This window comes from Aedes albopictus, chromosome 3 (genome assembly GCF_035046485.1).
Source record: "Aedes albopictus strain Foshan chromosome 3, AalbF5, whole genome shotgun sequence".
Lineage (NCBI taxonomy): Eukaryota > Metazoa > Arthropoda > Insecta > Diptera > Culicidae > Aedes > Aedes albopictus.
In genome coordinates this window covers 415,625,416-415,652,177 of record NC_085138.1, presented here as the reverse complement: position 1 = coordinate 415,652,177, position 26,762 = coordinate 415,625,416, and the positions used below count along the sequence as shown (strand labels likewise).

Genomic DNA, 26,762 nt, shown 5'->3' with positions numbered 1-26,762 from the left:
CGAATTTATCCAGGAATTCCTTTGGGAATTTCTCTTGGAATTCCTCCGGAAATGTCTCTGGAAGTTCCTCCGGAAACTCCTCCATGAATTTCTCTAGGACTCCCATCAGGAATTCTTCCGAGGATTCCTCCAGTAATTCCTTCGGTAATTTCTCCAGGAATTCTTCGGGGATTTTTTCCAGGAATTCCTCCGGGGGTTTCTCCAGGAATTCTTGCGGGAATCTCTCCAAGGTTTTTTTTCCAGGACTTCCTTCGGGAATTTCACTGAAAAATTTCCCAGGATTTCCTCCGGGAATTCTTCCATGAACTCCCCCGGGAATTTCTTCAGGAATTCATACTGGAATTTCTACATGAATTTCTCCAAGAATTGCACCAGGAATTTTTCCAGGAGTTCCTCCGGAAATTCCTCCAGGAACTTCTAGCTTTTCTCAAGAAAATCATCTGGGAATTTCTACAGGAACTCCTTGAGGGATTCTTCCAGGAATTCCAGCGGGAATTTATCCAGGAATTCCTCCGAGAATGTCTCCAGGAATGTATCCGGGAATGTCTTCAGGAATTCCTCCGGAAATTTCTCTAGGAATTCTTCTAGAACTCCCATGAGGAATTCCTCTAGGTATTCCTGTAGGAATTCTTCGGGGATTTTTTTTCCAGGAATTTATCCGGGGGATGCTCCAGGAATTCTTCCGGGAATCTCTCCAGGAATTCCTCAGTTTTTTTTACACAATTCCCTCCAGGAATTTCACTGAGAATTTCCCCAGGAATTCCTCCATGAGTTCCTCCGGAAATTCCTTCATGAATTCCTTCGGGAATTCCTTCAGGAATTCCTACGAAATTTCTACACGAATTCCTTAAAGAATTTCTCCAGGAATTTTTCCAGAAATATCTTCGGGAACATCTCCGGGAATTCCTCCAGGAACTTGTTTAGGAAAACTTCCTGGGAATTTCTCCAGGAATTTCTTTAGGAAGTCTCATGTGGTTTTTTTTTCGCAGAAAATGCTCTGGGAATTTCTCCAGGAATACCTATGGGAATTCCTCTAGGACTTCCTTCAGGAATTCCTCCGTGAATTTATCCTGCAATTTCTCCGGCATTTTTTCCAAGAAATCCTTCCTGGATTTCTCCACGATTTCCTCCGGGAATGTCTCCGGGCATTCCTGCGAGAATGTCTCTTGGAATTCCTCCTGGAATTCCTGCGGAAATCTCTTCAGAAATTCCACTAGGAATTTATTCAGAAAATCCTTCCAAAATTGTTCTGAAATTCCACTGGGAATTTCTTTAAGACTTCCTCCAGGAACTTCTCCGGGAAGTCCTTTTAGGAATCGCAGCAGGTATTCTTCCGGTGATCCCTCCAGGAATTCCTTCGGTAGTTCCACACACCGGGGGCAGAACGCAGTTATGGACAGACAATACCTCTAGTGCTCTGGATATACATCCTAGAGATTTGGTGTCTTTAGAGAAGTGTCTTGTAAGAGTTTTGACTAAAATCTGGTAACTCAATAATTGATCTAGATAAGTTGCAACTGATCTAGATCAGTTTTAGCTTTTTATAGAAGCGTCATAGAAGAAAACTTTCTTCTGCAAAGTTGTTTATTCTGATATTTTTGACATTTCTTCCGAAGACATTTTTACTCTATAATGCACACGAAAGGCACAGTGGGCTACTTTACTGACGAAGTCGAAAAAATCGATTTTGATCAATATTTTGAAATAAAAAAAATCAGAAAAAAAAATTCCCAACGTTTGGTTAGCAGATTAGATTATTCCATATCTAAAACTTACATAATCACGGAAATTTGAGGTTTTTCTTATTTAAATAACAAAAAAAAAGGTGATTTACAATTTATTTGATAACTCATGAAGCAGCAGGCGGAGGCAGCTAATTTTTTGGTCAAAACATGTCAATACCACTAGCATCGATACAGTGGGGAAAGAAAAGTGGGGTAACTCGGGGCTTTTGCTATGTTACGTTTGCTGTATTTGCTATGCTATATTACATTAAAAAGCAATCGGAAAATTGCTTTACATCATGTTGGGAGTTCAAAAAATTGATCTTAATGGTCAATTTTCATTTATTTTCGTGGTGATTTCATACTAGTATATAGCAAAAGCCCCGAGTTACCCCACTTTTCTTTCCCCACTGTATCGATGCTAGTGATATTGACATGTTTTAGCCAAAATATTGGCTGCCTCCACCTGCTGCTTCATGAGTTATCAAATAAATTGTAAATCACCTTTTTTGTTATTTAAATAAGAAAACCCTCAAATTTCAGTGATTATGTAAGTTTTTGATATGGAATTTTTTTGATAGCCCATTGTGCCTTTCGTGTGCATTATAGAGTAAAAGTGTCTTCGGAAGAAATGTCAAAAATATCAGAATGAACAACTTTGCAGAAGAAAGTTTTCTTCTATGACGCTTATGTAAAAAGCTAAAAGTGAACTAGATCAGTTGCAACTTATCTAGATCAACTATTGAGTTATCAGATTGTAGTCAAAACTCTTACAAGACACCTCTCTAAAGACACCAAATCTCTAGGATGCATATCCAGAGCACTAGAAGTTTTGTCCGTCCATAACTGCGTTCTACCCCAGTGTGTTCCACCTGGACTTCATCCGGAAATTTCACAGAGAATTTCCCCATCACTTATTCCTGGAATGTCTTCTGGATTTTCTCCAGGAATTCCTCCATGACTTGCTCTGGGAACTTCTTCAGGAATCGCTCCAGGAATTCCGTCAAAAATTTCTTCTGGAATTTATCTGGGAATTTCTCAAGGAATTCCTCAAGGAATTCCTCAGGGAATGTCTCCGGGAAATTTCTCCAGGAAATCTGCCAGGAGTTATTTTGGGAATTTCTTCAGGAAATCTTCCAGAAATTTCTCCAAGAATTCTCTACGAAATTCTTCTGGAATTCCTCCGGGGATTCTTCTGAAATTCCTTCAAGAATTCCTACTGAAATTTTTCCGGCATTTTTTCATGAAATCCTCTGGGAATTTCTCCAAGAATTCCTCTAGGACATCCTCCGAAAATTCCTCAGGAAATTTCTCTAGGAATTCCTCCGGAAATTTCTCCAGCAATTCCTGTGGAAGTTTTTTCAGGAAATCCTTCTTCCTGGAGGAATCCCCGGTGGAATTCCTGGTGAAACACTCGGAGAAATTCCTGGAAAAAAAATCTGGAGAAATTACCGAAGGAATTCCTTCGGAATTCCTGGAAAAATTACCGAAGGAATTCCTAATGGGAATCCTAGAGGAATTCCCGGAGAAATTCATAGATGGAGACCTAAAGGAATTTCCTAGGAGTAATTTTGAAGAATTTTCTGAGGAAATTCCTAGTGGAATTTCTGAAGAAATTCCCGGAGGATTTCCAGAGCAATTCCCAGAGGAATTTCCAGAGGCATTTCCGGAAAATTCGTGGAGAAATCCACGGAAAAATTTCTGGTAAAATTCTCTGAGGAATTTCTGGAGAAAAAATTCTCAGAAGAATTCCTGAAATAAATCGTAGAGAAATTCTCAGGGTAATTCTTGGAGAAATTCCCAGAAGATTTTCCTAAAAAAAAAAAACTCGAAAGTTTCCCCGCAGAAATTCGCGGAGGAATTTCTGGAAGAATTCATCGAGGATTTCCCGGAAAATTTCCTGAAGAAATTTCCGAAGCAATCAGGCTTGTCAGTTGCTCCCACAATGTGCCTTAAACGCACGTTTTTGTTCTTGTTGTTTATATAGGTACGCTCCCATCGATATTGATTGCGAGAGTAAAGAGGAAACAGGCGAAAAACAAAGAGAAACGTTGAACCACAAAAATCAGCACAAAGAGAAACATTTTTGAGCATCATTTTTGAGGCTCCCGCTAAGTTGTACGACAATTTTACCGGCATTTTGCGCGGTATGATCCACCTTGTTTCGGTGTCACAAGCTGCAGGCAGGAAGGTGAAGGAAAACGAAAGAAGGCGCTCTTGTTTTGCTCTGAGGAGTATTCCATCACTGGAAGCAATTCCTGGCGGATTTTCTGAAGAAAGTCCCTGAGACATTCCCGGAAATATTCCTGGAGGAACTTCTGGAAAAACTCCCGGAGGAATTCCTGAAGAAATTCTTGGAGGAATTCCTGTAGACATTTCCGGGGGAATTCCTGAAAAAAATCCCGGAGGAGTTCCTGGGGAAATTCTCAGTGAATCTCCCGGAGGCAATCCTGAAAAAAAAACCGGAGGAATTGCTGGAGAGATTCCCGGAAGAATTCCTGAAGAAACTCCCGGAAGAATTCCTGGAGAAACTCCCGGAGGAGTTCCTGGAAATATACTCAGTAGAATTCTTGGAGAAATTACCGAAGGAATTTCTGAAGGTATCCCTGGAGAAATTCCTGATGCGAGTCTTGGAGGATTTCTTGAAGAAATTCCTGGAAAAAGTCCTTGAGGAATTCCCAGACGTAATCATGGAGAAATTTCCGGTGGAATTCTCGAAGGAACAAAAAACAAAAAAGGAGTGACCATTTCTGTACTTTTACCACCAGGGTGCAAGGCTGCCATTTTTAAGAATCCAACATCTTGTATGTAAACATTTGTGTATCCACAAAATATTCCATTGTGGATACACGATAGATGTTGGCTCCTGTCAGCTGCATTAAGTGGGATAAGGGTTTCCACATACGTGGCTTTTACGAAGGGGAAAAATGTACGTTGGCTGGATGAAGGTTGAGATAGGAAGATTACATGCATACGATGACTTTACACCGTCCAAATCATAAGAGCCGAATTTTCATACGTTCAGTGCGGACAAGCATGGATAACGTCATCCTTGTGAAATAGCAAAGGTATTTACTTAAAACCCATTCTAGGTATGTTATCTGGTTCATTTTCTTGCGAAATCGTGAAGTGTTTCTCATGGAGTCTACTGAACATCCGGGTGGAATTTCTGGAGTATAGAAATCACCGTTGAAAAATGAGAAGAAAAGTATAGGAAGCGAAATTTCAAAGGAATTTGAGGAGGCGGAAGATTTGTTTTCAGAACTTCTCACGGTGAAAAAATAATGGCCGCTCAGCCAGTTTTGACATCTAAGAAAACCTTACAATATATAATGACCTTGGGTAGCATAATACAGTGGTCATTATACTCAACTATTTTCTTGCTCAGGAGATACCCTACCTGTCCTACTTACTCCTAGTGCCGCTGAGGTTATGCATTACACAACAACCAACTGTATTGTTACTGTAAAGCAATAATTTTGTTTGATTGGATATTGTTAAAACTATGAGCCGTTGAAATTTGACAGAATTTTAGAAGACACGGACACCGTCTTCAGCCAGAGGCTGTACAGACTGGACGAAACTTAACACTAGACAAGGGACATATGGAGCACGCACCAGTGAATACGGAGAAGAAACTATTCTGACAAAAAGTTTCATCTCCTGGAGCGGGAATCGAACCCACACCCCAAAGTATGGTACAATTTGAAGTTTGGTGACCCTATCCGCCCGGCTTCAAGGCTTCATTTTTCATATACTTATTGAGATTATTTGAAATGAATTCTTAAACCTGAATTATATCCAGCTTAAACGGTTGTCCTTTGTCTAGAGGTATCTCTAGAAACTTTAACGTTTCTTCTAATGGATGTGAATGAGCAAATATAGAGCATCAAACGCCATTTTTCCGGGAAGTTCTACGTCTTCCTGACAGTGACTATACTATCCAAACTATAGTATTCTATTACCGAAGACGCGTACGTTTCTGAGTAAGTTTCCCCGCTGGTAAAAAGGCAACGATGACGCATTCCGCCACTTTGTGTGCAGTATGTAGATAGGTACGTAATACAATCACTGCACAAGTTGGCGCTAATGTTATGTTACAGTTTACCATCTTCTGGACTTGTCTACTCCATGTGCTCTTTGACTTGGCAAATCACCTTACGAGACACATGTGCAATGTGCATATGTGCGGTACACTAACTGTCATGAGTATGGATTTTCATGAATGTTTTATAACTGTCCAATTCCAAATTTTCCTCCCTCAGCAGGATATGTGTTTCTGATGATATGAGCAACTTTCTTCAAGAGGTCTTATTTGACCATGATCAAGATTTTGAGTCTTTATTTCTAGGTGATACCAAACTTGACTTTTAAAAGTGTTTGTTAGAATTTGTCATCTAGTGTATCCGACTATTACTTATCAATCCTGATTTTAAATTTGTGAGTCCATACTTTTGACGAGTAGTGTTATGTTTGCAACTAGATATTGCAAGTATGTAGGTTCATGTACCTAGATAGACATGACAGACGACGCGATGGTGCGGTGGAAGACAATATTTTCTAAGCCGACCGAGGCCGGATCAAACCAAAACAAAGCATGCGAACGCGAACCGAACAGACAACAACAAGGAACGTGAAATGCAACGGCAGCAAGGCAAGCCATGACTTGGGATTGCCGAGCAAACCTGTTGTTGGTTGGAAGACCTGATGACTCGTGAGAGTGACTCATGGACCAACAGCGCTTCAGCAGGTTGCACTGATTAAGTAAATGTTATTCGTTCGATATGTTGGGTGGTACGACTTCCACGGTTTAGCTAAGGGATGTTGTTTCGCAATGATTTCTTGTAATATGAAATGAGAATGTTTGAAATCATAATGGTCAAGTTATTTTAGAATAGTATCAAATGAGTTTGCCATTTTTTTCTTTCTGGATAACATTCCAACTGTGAGAGACCCTATAATACACCATATCCAAGGAAATCAAGAACATTTCCATTACGGATCCTGGGTAGTTCGGGGTTCTAACCTACTACCCGCGTGTTTATCACTTAGGCTACATAGGATTGTCTTGATAATGGAATCAAGTTTTCATTTGAAGTGATGTCAGTGCCAGTTTGTTTTATTTGCACTTCATCGAAGCTTTACCTTCAGCTCTGAACATTTTTTTTTTCAGTTCTCTCATTTAAATTCACACCTAGCCACTATTAACATCGACCCGATATTTGGTCACAAAAATATGGCCAACGGAAGCTTGATGCTTATTTGGACTGCCTAATCTGATCACTTTCGGCATTAGAGATAAGCTTTTTTGAGACATATGGTATTCATTCAATACGAGGTATTACAATTTGCAGTGATCCTAATTTACCTCTCTTGGCTAGTATCGGGCTCAGTTTTGGATTCAGCTCTATCATCATTTCGGCATTATGGTCAATCAAGATAGTCTATAACCTCTATTACGTATGTCAAACCTCTCTGGGTAGTTATTGGAGGCATCCACAAATCTCGGATGGTCATAACAACTATGAAAAAGGAACAAATAATTTTCGAAATGCTTTAGCACAGTCACAGATAAAGTCTATTATCTATAGTTGTATATTTGACGTAAGCGTCAATACGGCAGAGATTAGCAATGGCGATTTCTACTGGATACTGATCAACTATTTTTGGATTGGCTTTCTCAGCCACTAAGTCAAGACAAGTATTTTATGCTGTTCCGAAGTTTTGGCCTTTCGTTGTGGCCAATCCCAGAAGATGGCCACAACCAAAAGGTAGAAACGTCGGAACAGTATACAATATTTGTCGTGACTTAGTGACTGAGAAAGCCAAAAATTTTTGGGCGTAGATTAGTTTAGGAAGCAATGCATGCAATTAACCTAAAAACTTTTTTTTATGCAATTCTGTATCATAATTTCTATTTTATACTACTCATTTCAGTATCATAATATCTCACTTTTCCGAACCGGTTCATTATGCAACTAAAATGCAACAATTATGTCACCTTTGGGACCGACCAAGTAGCCCGTTTTAAGTGTGATCGCCAAACTCGACGTAAAAATTAGGTTACTTAGGCTTGGGTTACTGAGTTAGGTAGGTACTTGTATTAACTTCAATTTATACGATCAAGCATTGATCATAAGAGACAAAGTTCCATAATATTAAATGAAATACCAACAATCGCATTTTTGTTACCTAATAATAATCATATCGTCAGAGTGTTTTGAAATGAACGTAGATTATTGGAGAACCATCTGTACGTTTACTTGTCTTTATATTAATACTTTTTAATTTTTTTATTTTTTTAGGAATAATTCTTATGTTTTACACTATATCAAGCCCTTTTCCGACTATCACTTCTTCACAGTCACAACTTCACACGATCACATTAAATATAGACTGTTTCAGAAATTATAAATACACTAACGATAACCTGCCATTTCAATTTGAGCACATTATCCAAAAAAGTTTCTTCTAGCTCTAATAGTAAACATGCTAACGAAGCAAATAATATCAATTTTGTTGATGTTTCTGGTAAGTGTTGAAAAATAGGGCTCTGTAAACAAGATGATCAAAATTTGAAGTTGCACAAAGTGGTCAAAAAATGTAGCATAGTAGAAAAGAAAAAAATCTCACAGATAAAATATTTAACTTCCAAACACAATAGAAATTGCTGTATCGATAATAAAAGATGTTTCTCGATTGGTAAGAGTATTTTTTACTGGAATAATTGATCAAGAACCATCATTACGGGCCTTCTCAAAACAAACATTTTTGTTTCAAATTTCTCGACAACACCAGTAGCAACAAACGTTAAGCAAACGAATGTCTTAATTACTGCTTACTGCATTCGTTTTTATGGTATGATAAGCTTTGGCATCTGAAGGATCGAATGAGCTGAAAAAATAAGTTTGTTTAGATTAAATGCGTTCAGGAAAGCTAAGAAACTGTGTGGTAGTTCTTATGTTCCTTAGAAAACCTCAAAAAATGAGAAACTTGATCTCCGAAAAAATGTTGTGGAAATGCCTTTATCGATTTTTCCCAAATTTTGATCAACGCATTCCTAAGACAACTTGTTGAGAAAGCGAATGTGATAAAAATTTAGATAATTTTTGGTATTTAGTGATAAATAATGTTGAAATCATTAAAAAACACCTTTGTGCAAATTCAAATTTGAAAAAATTAGTTATTTGTTAAATAACTCGACCGTTCTTTAAAATATCAAGACAATTGAAAGGAAATATAAAAATATGGAGTACAATATGCTATACTCTGAAAGAAGTAGGTAAAAATCATTATAACAGTTCATTTAATTTACTTAACAAAGTGTATTTATAATTTCTGAAACAGTCTATAGCAGCATGCCACCCACGTCCATCAATTACAAGCACTATTAATTAAGAGTGTCCCAATCAAGCCAAACTAGTACCACAGTCCACACTGCAAGTCACCCGGTATTTATCATTCTAAAACGGAACTCCTTCGCGCACTGATAAACTAAGAATTCTCGCACTACAACCGCGGTCGGCGGCGTACTTTGTCGCGGTCATTTGTTTATCATCTATTCTAATTGGTAGCACCTTCCAGTAAATCTTGGCGTTCGCGATGTAGTTCGAACTCGCGCAACTGTTGAACTGACGACAGTAGGACTGTGTTCCGTAACACTTGAACACTACACGCTGCTGTTGCGTACGAAACAGCACTGGAAGAAATTGTCAACCAAATGAGCGAAGGAGGCGTTGTTGATTCCTCCTCTTGCTAGCTAGAAGTAAGATCCAGCTGAAGATCGAGGGGTGCTCTGATAGAAGGAGAATCAAGATAACAAGAACTTTGATTATTGATAAATATATGTTATCATCAATCTGTCAGAGTTCCGTAGAAATCGCATGATTGAAATTCTTCTCAATGTGTGCTTGAAGTAATCTCTACATCAACGGCGATGTATCACAACAATAATTATCCATCTGAAAGCCCCCCGTCGCGTCGTTGCGTCTAGTATGTACTCAGTCATATGTTTGCTTCTGCGATGTTCTGTTTGTGATGCCACCAAACAAAGCAGACATTAACTCAGTATACACAACACCCACTATTCATGTGTAGTGTATCTACATATGGGCTGGGTATGAATCAGTGCGTAAGGTGTAAACTCAACAAACTGTTGGAGTTCGTTTACATACATCAGAGAGTAAAATCAGATAGTAGCACACCGCACTTTCCGCAATTGGTAGAAGCCACTAGCTGAGTGTATTAATGCAAATTCTTCACTAATTGATCTACTAGGTTCAAACTGTGCCGACTTGTTAAACGCGTGGTGCAATTACAGTACCGAATGGTCAGTATAGTCAATTCTCTATATCTCTATATAGGGTCTAGGACCATTTCGGCAAGAGGGCCTGTTTGGGCACTTGTTTCTATAACTTAGTCAATATTTATTCAATTGACATATTTTTTTATTCATGGCTAGATACTGTACGATAGATACTTCACTGTGTCCCAGAAATAAAGCCAATTGATGGATCCATTTGAGAGTCATTAGCTTAATGTACAAATTTGATGTAGACATAAACATTCTTGGTGGTTCATATATTAAAGTATGTCAAAGATTGTACTTTTTTAAGCACAATAATGGTGGGCGCCATTCATTACACGGTTAATTTATGCCCTTCATACTACCCAAATATATTACATTTTTTTAATCACACATTTCATTTTAAACTACACACTCAATTCTGAATTGCCTGTTCAGCACTTTTTTGATGAAAATGGAACAGCAGAACTATTTCGGTAGCTTCATTAATCGATTATACTGAGACTCAGTACACCAACTGTTAAAACCGGGTGCAAAAGGTAAACAATGCAGTACATATAGCTGTTTTCAGCTGTTCTATTTTCGTCAAAAATTTACCGGTCATGGTATTCCAAGTTAAGTGTGTATACTATAACTGAGTTTGTTATAATGTTGACATAGAAATCAGCTAATCACATTCTAATGTATTGTAACTAAGGGCGATGCAAATATTATTTTTCTTTTATGTCCGAGACCTCCCATAGGGTACGAGGGGGGGGGACAAAAATTAATAAAGAACAAACAAAAAAAAAACTATTGAAAAATTACAAGTTTCACCAACTATTGAAAAAAATATTTTTCGACTATTGAAAAATAGTTGCTTTTAAACTTTTTTTTCTATTGAAAATGGAGTCACGGGACGCCATGTTTGTTTTCGCCCCTTCAATATTTTGTGATTTTTGAAGGGGGGGAGGGGGGCGGGTTGACATAAAACAAATTAAATATTTGTATCGGCCTAACTTGGCTGTAATTATGATATAAGACAAAATTGTTTTCAGACCGATTCCAATTAACATATTTATATCTCGCGCTTAGTATCATACGGGCGTATCTACAATGATCGATTTCTCTTCATCGATTTTATCCTTGTTCAATAACTTGGCTGGCATAATATTTGCTGAAATACACCAAAAGATCATCCGAATATTGGTCATATTTCCCGGAATAATTCGAAGATAAAATCGATGAAGAGAAATCGATCATTGTAGATACGCCTGTATGATACTAAACGCCAGAAATATAACAAATTTTGATACATATACCAACCGTTTATATAATTATTAGCGTGGTTCAAAAAATTGTTTTTGCTCCACACCGCTTATTCAATTCGTAACTAGATTCTATGCCATCTCCCAAAATTTGAGCTCATTTGGTTGAAAATTGAGACTGCACAAGCCCTTCATAGTGTGTATGGGGATTACTATGAGAAAACGATGTTTTTCATTAAATCGACTGTAATATTTCTCCAAGTGCCCTAGAGGATTAGTTGACCCTTGGTACTCCTAGGCTACTCTATCAGCTAAGACTTTGCCGAAGACTGCATTTGAATCGGACGCCTCGTTAATTAGTTACCGATTTTTATCCAGAATTGAAATCTTTGCTCATGATGGTTGAACTATTCGGTGGGCATCAGTTTGCACAGTGTGCTATCTTTGGCGCCATATGAAGCATTGTTACCTGCTGGGAAGCTGGAAGTTCATTGTTTAAGTTTGTCCAGTTGGATACAAATCGATAACTAATCAATGGGATGTCCGATTTGAATGCGGTCTTCGGCAAAGTTGTAGCTGATAGAGTAGCCTAAGAGTACCAAGGGTCAATCAATCCTCTAGAGCACTTGGGAAAATGTTACGGTCGATTGAATGAAAAACATTGTTTCCCCATAGTAATTCCCATACAAACTTTGGAAGGCTTGCGCAGTCTCAATTTTCAACCAAATGAACTCATAGTTTGGGAGAAGGCATCTAATCTGATTACAAATCCAATAACCGGTGTGGAGCAAAAACGATTTTTTTGAACCATGCTAATAATTATGTTCTGTTTTTGTTATGTCTTTCTGATCGGGTTTGCTTTGGTTTGCTGTCAGTTGTCAAAACTTTCTATACTAATTTTGCTACGTTGTTAGAGCAGATTTCTGAAATATACACCAGTCGGTCCAAAATGTTTCGTGCTCTTCCATTGACAGATCAACTGATCACTTCCCATGTTCTATCCACAGTCTACTTGGCAAGCCTAGACTACCAGACCCTCAAATTCTCATTGGTTGATGCCGGTATGCTTTGACAAGAGTAATAAATTCGTATTTGATTGTGTAACAGGGATTGGTCATCCTGCTCCACCTACCGTGTTCATTATACCCCACCTCCAAAACGTAATTTAATACCCATAAATAAGGATTATACGTTAAAATGATTTGCGCTAATTTATTGAATTTGGTAGCAAAATGCTAAAGCTGCTTATAAGACCCCAGCTATTTATGAAATATTCAAAAAAAATACTTCAAAATTCCAAGCGAAGAAAAAAATTTAAGAAGAAAATTTCATGGATTCAGTGTTTACTGTTTCTTCAGTATAAAAAAGAAAAAGAGCAACAGATCAATTGACGTTTGTTTTCTACTTTTTATTATATATTAATTTTCGCAACTTTGTGAGATATCTCATAATAAAAAATGATCGTCTTTCGTTGACAAAAAAATAAAAAAAAAACAATACAAAATCAACACATGAAATTATATTGAATGAAAACCGATATTCATATGGAAAATGAAACAGTTCAAGCAAATTGAACTCGTCGTTGTTGTTTCGATCAAAGTAGCCTAGTGCAAAGTTTAAACTGCTTAGGTGTGTGGTTGCTCGGAAGCTCAAGAGCCAGAATCGCGCGCGTTTCGCTTTCGGTGCCATATTCCACCTTTGATTTGTACATATTGTGACGAACACTGTGAGTTGGTTCCATATTAATAGAATTATCAGTATTTTTTGGGAATTTACCCAACGACTATTGAATAATTCGTACGTCAAGTGTCGGCTAAAATTCTCAAATATCTTTTTGTTGAAAAACCATACTTCTTCATTTACGAAATAATTTGAATTGTTCGTCATCTTCGATGTCGACATGTGTAATATTATAGTCAAAATGAAAGTGTTTTGATTCAAATTGATTCCATATCATGTGACTTTTCCCCTTCTCCACCAACAAAAACTTGTTCCCGTGACAGTCGTTACCCGAGCAGGTGAAAATAGCTGAAGAATAACTTACTCAGGTATGGAAAACAGAATACCTAAACCTGAATGAGGTATTAAGTAGACCTGCATAAGAGGTAAAATACCTAAAATAATAACTGGTGTGTATTCTGTGCATAACGCGTGAATAATGACATCAGGTATGGCAATACCTAAATAATAATCGGGGATTTTTCCATACAAATAGCGATTTTTCCATAATTGAATTATAACTCAAGCAGTCCTCAACACCAAACCAATAACTCATTGAAGTATTTTATCAATACCTACAAAATACCAAAATAAATCATTTTCAATACCTGGATAACCGACCAATACCTTGTCTTGGTATGATACCATACTTTGGTATTCTCCAGCTATGTGTCAGTTATTCATTCCTGCTCGGGTAGTCATACTAACTACCTAAATAAGCGGACAAGACACTCTATCGCTTCTCAAGAAATTCATTTTTTTTGTAAGAAGGCTTTCTGAAATTTTGTTTCAGTTTCTCGAGGGATTGCTTCAGGAGTTTCTCTGGCCTTTCTTCTAAAAATGCTCTAGAAAAATCTCAGGAGATTCATTTAGAAGCTAGGGGGTTTTCCAGAAGATTATCGGATATTCCTCCTGGGGTTACATCATATACATCTCTTGAGATTTATTTAACCCTTTCTTCAGGGATTCTTTCAGAAACTACCTCGAGGATTATTCAGAGATACTTTTTAGAGATACTACCATTAATTTTTTCAAAAGTCTTTTAAGGATTTTTTTGACATTTCTCCAGGAATACCTCAAGAAATTTTTCTTTAAATTACTGAGCGTTATCCAGTTTCCCATGCATTCCTTCAGAGTTAATAAAATTCATTTTTGCAACTCCGCACTATAATATCTATGTTTAAACTTGCCTCTTTGGTAACGTAACGGCCTACTTTTCTTCACTAAATCAAAGAGTTGGATTATGGTTCTTAATGCAACTCATTTTGGTTGCATTATGAATCATAATGCGATTGTTTGATTGGAAACCAGAGTTTCCACGGTAAGAGCTAGAAATATTGTGACGGTTATAGCACGGCTTGCTTGATTCAAATTTCGAAATATGGAACACGTGGGCGCTCTTATTCAGCCATGGGGAAGCACGATGGTACTGTTTCAATTAATTATATTCTTTCGTATTTTTTTGACATTGCAAAAAATGTTGTATGCAACTCGTTGCAAAACTCGATTTTTACAGCACTCGGTAAGCCTCGTTGGATAAACGTATGACTCGTGCTGTAAAAATCTTCATTTTGCAACTCATTGCATACACTCCCGTTCAAAAGTTTGGGGTCACCCCCTCAAAAACATGTCTTTTTTTTAGGCCCATATCTCCGCCAATTTGCGTCCGATTCCAAAACCCTAGGTTTCATTCAAAAGATAATAAGTCAAAGAAACTTTGAACATGATTTAAAAGAAACTTTTTCAAAAAATTTTGTATGTAAACTTAACCCAAAGTTGCCAAATTTTCTAAAAAATGAATATAAACTTACGGCAATGTCGCTGGAAGTTGCGTCGACCAAATTTTAAGATGAGAGTGGTAATATGACCCATTTTCTATTAGCTTTCAACTGCTTTTTACAGAACTTAGCTAAAAAATCTAGAAAAAAAGTTATTAAGTAAATTCTGGAGCAACATTTGAAAAGGGCCCAAGAGGTCTTGTGTCTTTTTTCTAAAACGCCCCGTAGGGCATAACAGCAGCCCGCCCACGCAAATGAACACCGCTATCCGAAAGATCGATGTTTGCTCTATCTGATAACGGTCTTAGTTTTTGTGAATAAGCTGAGGGGGGCTCAGGAGCGACGTGTGAAGTCATTGTTTACCAATGCTTGTATGCCATTTTCAAATGTTACTCCAGAATTAATCCTTGATGTCATCGACCAAAAGTTTGGGGTATTTGCAAATTCTATCCGGGAGCCCTTGACCAAATTTGCATGGGATTCCTGGAGAAACGCTCCTAAAAAACACTGAAATTTAAAAATAATCTAGATAAATTGGAACATTTTTTGAACAAATACCTTGCAGACATTCATTAAAAATTTCTTAAATTACTGAATAAGTCTCCGGAGATATTTCTGAGGAGATTCCAGAAGCAGTTTAGAAGAAATCCGTGTTTCTGATGGAATCCTTGAATGATTTTTTGGAGATATTTTTTTCAAAATCCCTCCAATTTTTTTTCAAATTCAGATAATACTGAAAGAATCCCAGGTAAATTTCTTAAGGAATTCTAGAAGAAGTTGCTGACAAATTCCTGGAGGAATACCTGGTAACACCCTTGGTGGAATTCCTAGAAGAATTTCTGTAGAAGTATCTAGGAATTATTTCTGAAGAAATTCCAGGATTTCTTATCGAATCTGAGTAAAAATTCCTAAACGTATACTTGGTTCAAATGCAGTTTTTTTTGTTTTTATTGATGTGTATTTTAACTTAAATGCTAATTCTACACTCATTCGAATGCAGGTGGAATTTCTGGGAAAATACTAGGAGGAATACCTGGGGCATCTCCTGAAGGAATCTCTGTATGAATTTCTGCAGAAATTTCTAGATATACTAGACCTACTGGAATCACTTAAAAAACATGAATGAACTTCTAAAGGAATTCTTTGAGACATTCCTGCGGTAATTTGCAATAGAATTCCTGGAGAAATTCCTGAAGAAATCTCTGGAGAAGTACGTGAAAAAAATATCTGTACGCAATACTGAAGGAGTCCTTCGAAGATTTTCTGAAGAAATCGCTGGAAGAATGTGTGGAACCTCTAAAGATACACCGTGTCCAATAAGTCCCCATACAAAATCAAATTGAATTTATTTCACATCTGTAATTAGGATTTTAAAAATAAATTTATTTATTGAAAGGCCAACTAACACTGAACAACTACAGCATATGTTTTGGAATTAACATCCTTCTCTGCTGATCGCTTATGTGTCGTAAGTCTATTTCAGATAGCACGCATGCCATTTCATGGATAATTCATCTGATTTCAACGAGAAATGGTTTTAAGTTGAAACAAATTAGGTTCCTGTCTTCGCCATTGCCAGTAGCAACTATAATTAGAAGAGAAAAAAATATGAGTTTCTGTTTTGGTGAAGTACGAAGCCGTTTTTTTTGAGCAAAATAAAACGTAGATTAAACAAAATGTCCATTTTCATGTTTTAATAAGTTTTGCTGTGTTAAGGAAGCATGGTTGTATTTTATATTATTGATTCATACCACCCAGGTAACCAATAAGCATTTGAATAAGCCGTATTTCTGTTCTATATATGCATTAGGCCTGCTTACTACCGTGTTACAGCAGTTCGACTGTTAAACTGCCCTATATTAACAATTCAAATGCTACTAAAAATCTGACAGCAGTTTCGTAGCATTTCAAATGCACGGTATGTTTTGGTCAACAGGCATCATAACTGCTACTTTACTGCAATGAAACTGCTAAGAGAGACGAGTGATGCTAAAACCACAACACATTTCCACTTTCTAATTGACGTGCCACGGCTGTAGAAGCCATCATCATTCGCATGTCCAGTCAATCATAAGTAACAGCGAAGAAAAGAATGCATTCTTACTTCCAAACCATGCTAGTAACCCTATTGTAGTAAATTGTGTGTAAAAATCACGGTCATTTTCAAAGAAATCAGCCCAAATTGAGCTTGCTGTCAAATTTCTTACCTTATCATCCTTATCAGCCAATGTAACAAATAAATTGGAACCTTATAAATGCGCAACGCCCCATGTTGGGCGCCAATGTGACGATAAAATTGGAACCTTATAAATGTTCATTTTATTTTCCGTATCGGGCCCCACGCAGGGTCGCCAGGTCTATTTTTGAAAAATCTGGATGATTTAGGAAGTTTTGTCTGGAAAAGTCTGGATTGTGGGAAAACCCCTATAGGGGTATACAAATTCCGGACAGAACCTTACAAATTCCGAGAAAACCCTTACAAATCCCGAAAACAAATGTCTGGATCTTCCAGATTTTTTCAAAATGAGACCTCAAAAATCTGGATAAATCCAGATAAATCTGGAAGGTTGGCAACGCTGGCCCCACGTCTGGGAACTTAGATACGAAAAACAAAATGGAACGTTACAAATGTACAAAACACAAACATGCAACATATAACATTAATTTGTGCCCAGTCATCCTCATGGATAACGAAGTCCGAAGCCAGGATGACTAGGTTTCATTATTGTTCTTGGTCCATCAGTCATCCTAGAATTGTATTTTGTTTGGCAGTTCGCCTTTTAGTTCGCAGCATCTGTTGCGGCATTCATAGCTTGTTTTGGTCTAGGAATTTCTAATCCTAAGGGGGCATCCTGATTTGGGCAACAACACAAGACCGTCTACAATTTGATGTCCGTGTTAGGGGACGGCTTGTGTGTTTTGTGCTGGTTCGCTCCTGAAATGTTTGGAGCGCTACAAATGCACATTAAAATTTGGGGGCAAATGAACCAATCACAGTACAAAACAGAAAATTAACTGACAAAATGTTCACAATGTGCCAATGTAACAAATAAACAAGTGTTGCGGAACACTACAAATGCATTGTGCTCCCGATGGGTACCACAATGTAGACAACTGCTAATAGAACCCTACAAATGCGCATTTTATTTTCCGCATCGAGCCCCACATTTTGAAACTAGTGGGATACGAAAAGTAAAATGGAACATTACAAATTCACAAAACACAAACATGCAACACATAACATTAATTTGTGCCCAGTCATCCATATGGATAACGAAGTCCGAACCCAGGATGACGAGGTTTCATAATTGTTCTTGGTCCATCAGTCATCCTAGAATTGTATTTTGTTTGGCAGTTCGCCTTTTAGTTCGCAGCATCTGTTGCTGCATTCATAGCTTGTTTTGGTCTAGGAATTTCTAATCCTAAGGGGGTATTGTTTTAACCTTAATATATCCATTTGATACAATAATTGGCATGAAAATTCTACCGTAAAATTTAAAACTTTTCCATTATTTTTCTTGCGTGTCGGTGCAAACGAATTTGAGAAAATGGAAGTGTACTGTTAGGCTTATAAAAACAAATAAAAAATAACGTTATTCTAAACCGTATGCTTTATTTAATGACCCTTCAAAACATGCATTCGTGTTGAAAACAAAAATCGCAGATGTGAAATAAAATTATATTTTCTAAATTTGTATTTTGTATGAGAACTTATTGGACACGGTGTATAATAAGTAAAAACATTCCAATAAGTAAGTCCAAAAGACCCAGTAAAGAAACAGGGGTGCAATAAGTAATAGAAAAACAAAAGTTCCATAAATAAATAAAAAATCCAATAATAAATCAAACTTTTGTATAAATAATTGTTTTTGGGCAATAAAAAATCATCAAAAATGCAAAATAAATCAACATTTGCAATAAAAAGGGTACTTTTCCCATAAAAATTGGAAAAACTATGCCCGAACTCGTGGAAAATTTTCGAAATAATATTTTTGAGAAGGTCATTTTATAAATTTTAGAAATGTACTTTTTTTTATTCTTGAGTTATGGCCAATTTTGTGAAAATGACCATGTAAGCCTATATTATATGGTCATTTTTCACAAAATTTGCCACAACTCAGGAATGAAAATTAAGTGCATTCCAAAAATTTCAAGGAACAAAGCTTATGAAATTACCTTCTCAAAAATATTTTTTAGAAAATTTTCTACGAGTTCGGTCATGGTTTTTACGACTTTTCATTATGAATTTTCTCAATGGTGGAAAAATTTTTGGAAAGCTTTTTCTACTTCATATTTTATTTTAATTCCTGAGAAAATTTGCTTTCATTTTCATTAAAAAAAAACTTTGTTTCTACGATGCTTCGTTCTGGAGTTAAGATTTTTCAAAGAAAAGGCTGTTATGGTACATTTGGACATTTTTTTTTAACAAAATTGGCCATAACTCAAAAACGAAAAAAAATGCATTCCAAAGCGATTGATTATAAGCTTCAAATATTTTTCGAAAATTTTCCACGAGTTCGGGCATAGTTTTTCCGGCTTTTCTATACGAATTTTCTCAACTATGGAAAATTTTGTGGAAACTTTCCAGTTCATATTTTTTTTGATTCATATTTTCTCTTTGCTTTCATTTTCTAAAATAAACTTTTTTTTCAAAGATTTTTCAAAGCAAGTAGTGTCAGTGGAAAATAAAAAAATCCACCTGAGTTTTCCGGGAAAATAGGCGACCCAGAATGTTTCTCATTTTTTTTGTTCATATATCCATGAGCCCTGCCTGTGGAAAAAACTGCATGAAAATATTAAAAGAAAATGTAGGAAAATAAGAGGCAATCAAATGCTGAATCGTACTTGTGTGACTGAAGCAACTGAAAAGACGACATAGCTATGTATACGATTTACCGAGCAATTGGTAGCTATCGCTCGTCAGATCTAAAAAAGGGGTAACATCTATGTTTGCAGTATACCGGACAAATTTTTGGCTTTTTTGACGATTTTTTATGGAAAATTTTGATTTATTTATACATTTTTTTATTTGTTTATAGAGCTGTTTTAGGAGCAGTTGTTTTTTTATTACTAGATACCACCCTGGTTCTTCACTGAGACTTTTGAAACTATTTATGGAGAATAATCACTTTTGTATTTGTCATCAACATTGCAGCGACTATCGAGGTAGAAAGAAAACGAATTGAAGAACCAATCTGTAATGCACACTAGATTGAAAAAAAAACCTCCCCAGCTATGAAAAACCAACAACAAACAAATGTCATCTCACCTTCCTAGAATATTTTGCATCTAGAAATCGAGGTCTAGTATCCTGTGAAAATGAACATATTGACATACAACAAAGAAATCCAGAACAAAAACTTATGAGATGGCATCGAGATAGGGAGATAGGACCAATCAAACCATCGAGATAGGGAAGGATATCGTGTTGTAGAACATCGAGACATGAAGAGTCGATTGTATTTCCGCTCTAAGCTTAAAATTTGGTCGCCTCTATTTGTAGCGGCAATGTCTTTTGTTTTAATTTATTTTTTAGAAAATGTTGCAGGTTTAAGTAGACAAAGTGTTCATCCGATTTTTTTTGACAACATTATGAAAGTTTTTTTTGACATTTAAAATTAACTGTGAAAAACTTAGCTTTTTGACATCGGATGCAAATGGGTGGAGGAAATGTGAGCTTTATCAAAATCATGTTTTTGCTCATCTTAAATAGAAACAATGCATTCACGACAAAGGAAACGAATGTCAAAAAAAGCTGTTTGAAACATAATTATGAGAAATGTCATTACTTGTGCATTTTCGAACGAGATTATCTTGGCCAAATCTCTAAATGTTCAACAGTCGAACTATATGCATATCTAAATCATAGGAATAATCACTTTATCCCCTGATAGTAGTTTAATCTTATAATATCTACATGAGATATTATGTTCTTCCCCGTATGTACTAATTTTTGATCTTTTATCTCTTTTGTCAAACAAACCAATAACTAATTATGATCTCGAGTACTTCACTGAGTAATATCAAATGATGATTTTGTTTTGATTTTTCTTCTACTAGAGATGTCTCTTCGAACTGTTCACTCTAATTGTTAATCGATCATTCAAATTGGTTATCCGGATTCATACAGAAGCTGTACAGGTGCGGTTTGGGTTTGTCCCGGACAAATCATCGGTAATGAATGGGCCGATATTCAATGATTTGCTTTTTTTAATATTTATCGGTCACATCTGTCGAACAATGCGTACCGATTTGCATAACTAACAATGCAATGCAAGTTACTTTAGTTAGCACAAAAGCCAGTCACAAACTCCGGTTAGAACCGCCCTGTGACGATGCACGATGCTTTACGGCTCACTGCTTTATCTACGACACTTGTCCATCGCTCACTATGTATACTAATTTATGATTAGGGCGCATGAAGTGTTATTGGTATATTCAACAAAGTGTTGAATTGCCGATTCGCCTGTATGGGCACGACTCGACAAAAGATTCCACTCACAACTGATTGATACTCCCTTATCACATATCATCTCAGAATTGTATGTTTGTGGTTGGCACGCGACGCGGTAAACTAAAAGTGATTTGATTATCAACACTGAGGCAACGACGGCGACAAGTGAAGATCACGACCGATCAGAGTACGTCCGGTCAAGCGTTCCGTTCGGTACAGACTGCATTGCCGTTGCATCGATCGATATGGTCGTTGCATCAAGCAACAAAGATACGTCGTCGCACTCTGTGCGATCGCCAATCAGCTGTTTTAACTGGTCGGCGCTGATCGTCAGTGATGCACTGTCAATTGAACTAGTTGACCAGTTTCGATTGGATGTTATATATTAGATTAAGTAGCCCTTCCTTTTGAGATCACTCAAAGGATATTGTGAGGAATCGGAAATGCGAGCCCAGTGTGTTTGAAAATATCAAAATCATCCTATATTGATGTGTTAGGATTATCTAACATGGCCATATCGCAGATGATGTTAGCATATATTGCAGATTAATTCTTTTGTCAAAGCTTTAGAATTGCAATACGATCAACGCGTTGCAATTGCATTACTATTCTCCCAGCTGTGAACACTTGAAACGAGAAGGTTTAGCAATAAAAGTGCACAACGTTCCAGTCTGTATGGTGGTGTTTCTAATTGACCGTCGATGGCGACCGCGACGCGAGCGCTGAAATGTGAGAACTGCGAAACACGCTTGAATAAACCGGCTCGCGCGATCTTCTCTACTGACTGCATACTTAACTTAGATGGGAATCAAGCGGCCCTTTGTGTTCAACTCATTCTGAACTGGAACTGGACGGCGCGGTGGCGTGGCAGTCCAGTTTGAGATGTTACATATTGTTCAATCATTATGTGCTGTGCATCTGTTGCCCCGTTGATGATCATCAACATTCTAGCAGTGTCTCCTCAACTTGGCAGGAGCTTTGTTTGGCTTGCAAACATGGAGTGATGATGGTTACGAAACCGTAAAGTGCTTCGTGCATTAACTAATCGCGACATGTTCAATTAGTTTCATATGTATGATGAAGTCGACTTCCTCATTGGAGTCTGTGGTAGGTGGACTTAGAATAGACGATACTATATCGCCCCCTTAAGGACAGACTTATTAGAATCCCAAAATGGCCGCCATAATGGCCGACTTTGGCACCTACTCACGATTTTGAGGGCACAAATCTCTTCGTAAACAAAACCAGCGCACCTGACCTTCTTATTTTAAGCTTATTAGAAGTGAGCAAGAACAGAATAATTTAATGCACTGGTTTTTGAAGTTTGCTTCTTGAAATTTGTGCGTTCAAAGTTCTGATGCACTGTTGAAGCGGGATTTCAAGACGTTTGTCCTTAATGCTAGAACTAGGTAACTCGTTTTGAAAAGTGCGAGTAAAAATGGCTTGTAAAACATATCCTGCTATAAAACAAACTCTTTGTTGGTCTTAAAAGATAAATCAATATGTGTTTTTATAGTTTCAAATAACAAACTTTTGTTTATTGTGGTGTACGTTCAGATGTAAACAAATTTCTTGCGATTTCGCAAAACCAGTTACCTAGTTCTAGCATTAAGCAGACGATATGTCTCCGTAAATATGAATGCAAACAAACGAGATTGACTTCAAGTAACTCTAACAGTTTAAAAACATATAAATACGTCGTAAATAACATAGCCATAACACCATAAGGCTTATGGCATATAAGCCAATAAATTAAAAAAACTTTCTATTTACTTTTCACAGTGCTCTAAGCCGTAAACATTCCATGTCGTGTGACGTACACATGATATTGGGATCAGCAAGGCCATTAACAGAAAAGCAATAGAATCTCTGGAAATATTTCCGGAGATTTTCCTGGAGAAATCATTGGAGCAACTTCTGGAGGAACTTCCGGAAGAATCCCTGGATACACCCTAGTCAAATTCCAGGATAAATCCTTGGTGGAATTCCGGGGGGAGATCTGTAGAGAAATCCCTACAAAATCAAAATCACTAGAGGAACTCTTGGATAACTTTTTGGTGGAATTTCGGGAGGAATCTCTGGTGATATTCTTCCTCAAAGAACATGGAGAAATTCTAAGAGAAATTCCTAGATAAACCTAGAAGATTCCTGAGAAAATGTTTGGAGGAACTACTGGTGGATTCTCTAGAGAAAATCAAGGAGAGATCTGGCAAAATTCTTGAAAGGAATTCCGGAATAAACCCATGGAATACATTGCGAAATTCCTCAATTAGTACATAAAACAATCCTTTAATATCTGGAGGAATCCCTGGGGAGAAAATGCCTGTATTCCTTGCTGAATCTCTGATGTGAATATCTGGTGAAATCTTGGATGAATTCCCGCAAGAATGCCTGGAGTAATATCTACATGAATTCCTGGATGTACATTTGATGCTGTGTGATTCCTGTTGGAACCCCTGGCTGAGCCGCTAACAAACCCCTCGAAGAATCCTTTGAGGTGTTCCCAAATAAATTCCTCGTGGAATATCTATAGGAATCCCTGATAAAAGCCTAGGATCAATATATTAACAAAACCCTGGGTAAATCCATGAATGGGTTCCTAGGCGAATCCCTGCGGCATATCTCTGGTGGAATTCCTGGAACAATTCCATAAAAAAGATAACGCGTAACAAAATATTTTTTAGATTGGGACCTATTCTAAAGATAGCAAAATATAAAAAAGGCATCTGACATCATGCTGTTTAAAATGTGGAGTAGGGTAAAAGTAGTACTTTATACTTTTAGTTGGGTTGTTAACAAAATCAATTGAAGACTAAATTCTTACACGTACACTTACATTTTTTCGGCATCCCTCACAAAAGGTCCAGCTAGTTCTAAGCTTGCTGAATAACTTTGCCGAAGACGGTATCATTCTGTCTTATACGAAGTTTTCAATATTTTGTACACTGGCACCGCCCAGCGAACGAATCTCGATCTTAAAACACCGTAGCCCGATAGTTTTGCATCAGCTGAACATTTCTGGCTCATTAGAGATACGGACAATAGTCTCATTTTCAGATAGTTCTTAGCTTGCTGAACAACTTTGCCAAAGACGGCAACATTCTATCTCATCACGATTGTGATATATAGGTTTGAACATTTATGGCCTTGGTGTCATCTAGCGTTCGTATCTCGAAAAATTTATGTTGGAAAATTTGCAAGAATATAATTCCATAAACTCTCCAGAGATATACTTTTCAAGGGTTTGGGTGGAAATATTTATTGATATTTCCGCATAAACTTCTGACAGAATGTTAGCTCTATTTTTTAAATACACCCTAGAAAGAATTCAGATTTGTTTGCCGATTATCTAGTGGAATCCGATTATACTTTATAATTTTTTTTCTTAAGATTTTCTGGCAATTTTATTCAGCAATAAACATTATTTTAAGATTGGTTTTTGGTAGAAGAGGTTGTTGAGAAACTTTTTATAAAACATCTTAAGGATGTTCTATAGTAACATTAGCAATAATTCCTGTGAAAATTCTTGCTATATCTGAAAAAGACAAATCAATCAAATGCTATATCAGAAATTCGAAACGATATTGCGAAGTTTTTTTTTTAAGATTCTCGTGTGAACCGGGAAAGTTTTTCGGCTTCGCAGTCATAAACACAATCAAACTAACTGCGAAGCCGAAAAACTTCCCCGGTTATAAAAAAAATCAGTCGATAGCGCTCTACAATTATCGTGTGAACTCCATCCAAAATATTATATGGAAGGTAAGGAAAAAAATGCTGAAGAAACGATGGACCATTCATGATGGTAATGAATGTTCAAATCGACATTTTGTTTTTCGAATCGAATTCAGCATTTCTTTGGTAATGAAATTATTCGGAAGTTCCTTTGGGGATTCCTTCGGTATTCACTTAAGTAATAAAATTGAAAATTTTATCAACAATATGTCTCTCTCTCTCTCTCTTCTTGGCGTAACGTCCTCACAGGGACAAAGCCTGCTTCTCAGCTTAGTGTTCTATGAGCACTTCCACAGTTATTAACTGAGAGCTTCCTCTGCCAATGACCATTTTGCATGCGTATATCGTGTGGCAGGCACGAAGATACTCTATGCCCATGGAAGTCAAGGAAATTTCCTTTACGAAAAGATCCTGGACCGACCGGGAATCGAACCCGTCACCCTCAGCATGGTCATGCTGAATACCCGTGCGTTTACCGCCTCGGATATATGGGCCCTTAACAATATGTGTGGGAGTTGGTTATTTCTGTGACAATTGCTTTGAGAATTTCTGAAGTAATGCTTTTCAAAATTATTCGTCAATTCCTTTGAGAATTTCTTTGGACTTAAAACTTAGAACTCTGAAATATTTTCGGAATTTTTTTTAAACTTCTTTTTCTACTTCTTCTTCTTTATGGCTCGACGTTTGCATTTGGAACTTGGCCTGCCTCTCTTCAACTTAGTGTTCTTAGAGCAATTCCAAATTCGAAAATTGAAGGTCTTTCTTTGCCTGTCATTGCATGAATTTGTACATTGTGTGACAAGTACAACGATACACTATGCCCCAACCGGAGCGGGAATCGAACCCGCCGTCTCCGGATTGTCAGTCCATAGCCTTAACCACTAGGCTAACTGGAGACCCTTGGGTATCTGTTTTTATTTTAAATATCTACGCTACCTAGTTTCTTTGGAGTTTGATCAGCAATTTATCTTTCTTCTCACTTCTTAATCGCTCAGCAATTTAGGTTATTTCGTCGGCGATATCTTTGTGAATTATATTGATGTTAATGAGTTAAAATAATAAGGTAATATGGGTCGGACTCGATTATCCGGAGTCAGGTTCTGATTCTTCCAAAAAAATAATATCTCACAAACGGAATGTTCTATAAAGCTGATATTTTGACATTTTCTCAAGCCAGTTTTAATTAACGATAGGTCAAAATTTCAGCTTTCACAGCACTCCATTTATGAGATATAATTTTGGGAAGCGCCAGCACACGACTCCGGATAATCGAGTCCGACCTGTAAATAAATAAATAAATGTTCAGCACTTTCTTTGAGAATTCATTTGGCAATTTGTTTGGAAAATCCCACAGTAACTCCTTTCAAATGTACTTTGAGATTTTAAAGTTTCATCGAAAGCTTTTTCGGCAATTCCTCTATAAACTTCTTAGGCCATTAGTTTCGAAAATTTTCAAACCATGATTTTGAAAAGTCCCTTCGCAATTGCTTTGGTATATTCTCAGCGAATTCCTTCTGTTTTTTTTTTTTGAGAATTCCTGATGCCATTTCTCAACTGCCGAATCAATTTGCAAAGTAATTCTCAAAAAGATTCTCAAAAGAAAATTCGAGAAAAAAAAACAAGAAAAACTTTCTGAGAAGTTCTCCAAAAATTTCCGGATACATTTCTATAGATATTGCCATTCATTTAAGGACTGTATCGGAAATTAACTATAAACGTTCAAAATGCTCTATCTCGAAGCATGATTGGTCTTTTTATTCCACTTCTTCTATGAAATCTTCATAATATAGTTAAGTTTAGAAC

General features: G+C 37.0%; 1 protein-coding gene across 4 annotated transcripts in view; it reads right to left on the bottom strand.

Moving 5' to 3' along the window:
• LOC109403171 (choline transporter-like 2) overlaps positions 1-26,762 on the bottom strand; it is a 78,574-nt gene that overhangs the window by 10,417 nt on the left and 41,395 nt on the right. The window contains exon 1 of one of the 4 annotated variants that reach the window (XM_062856313.1): positions 9,302-9,412. The exons of the other annotated variants lie outside the window; for them this stretch is intronic. The gene's annotated coding sequence lies outside the window, so the exon portion shown is untranslated. Of the gene's footprint in view, positions 1-9,301; positions 9,413-26,762 lie in introns of those variants that run through there. 4 annotated transcript variants of the gene reach the window in all.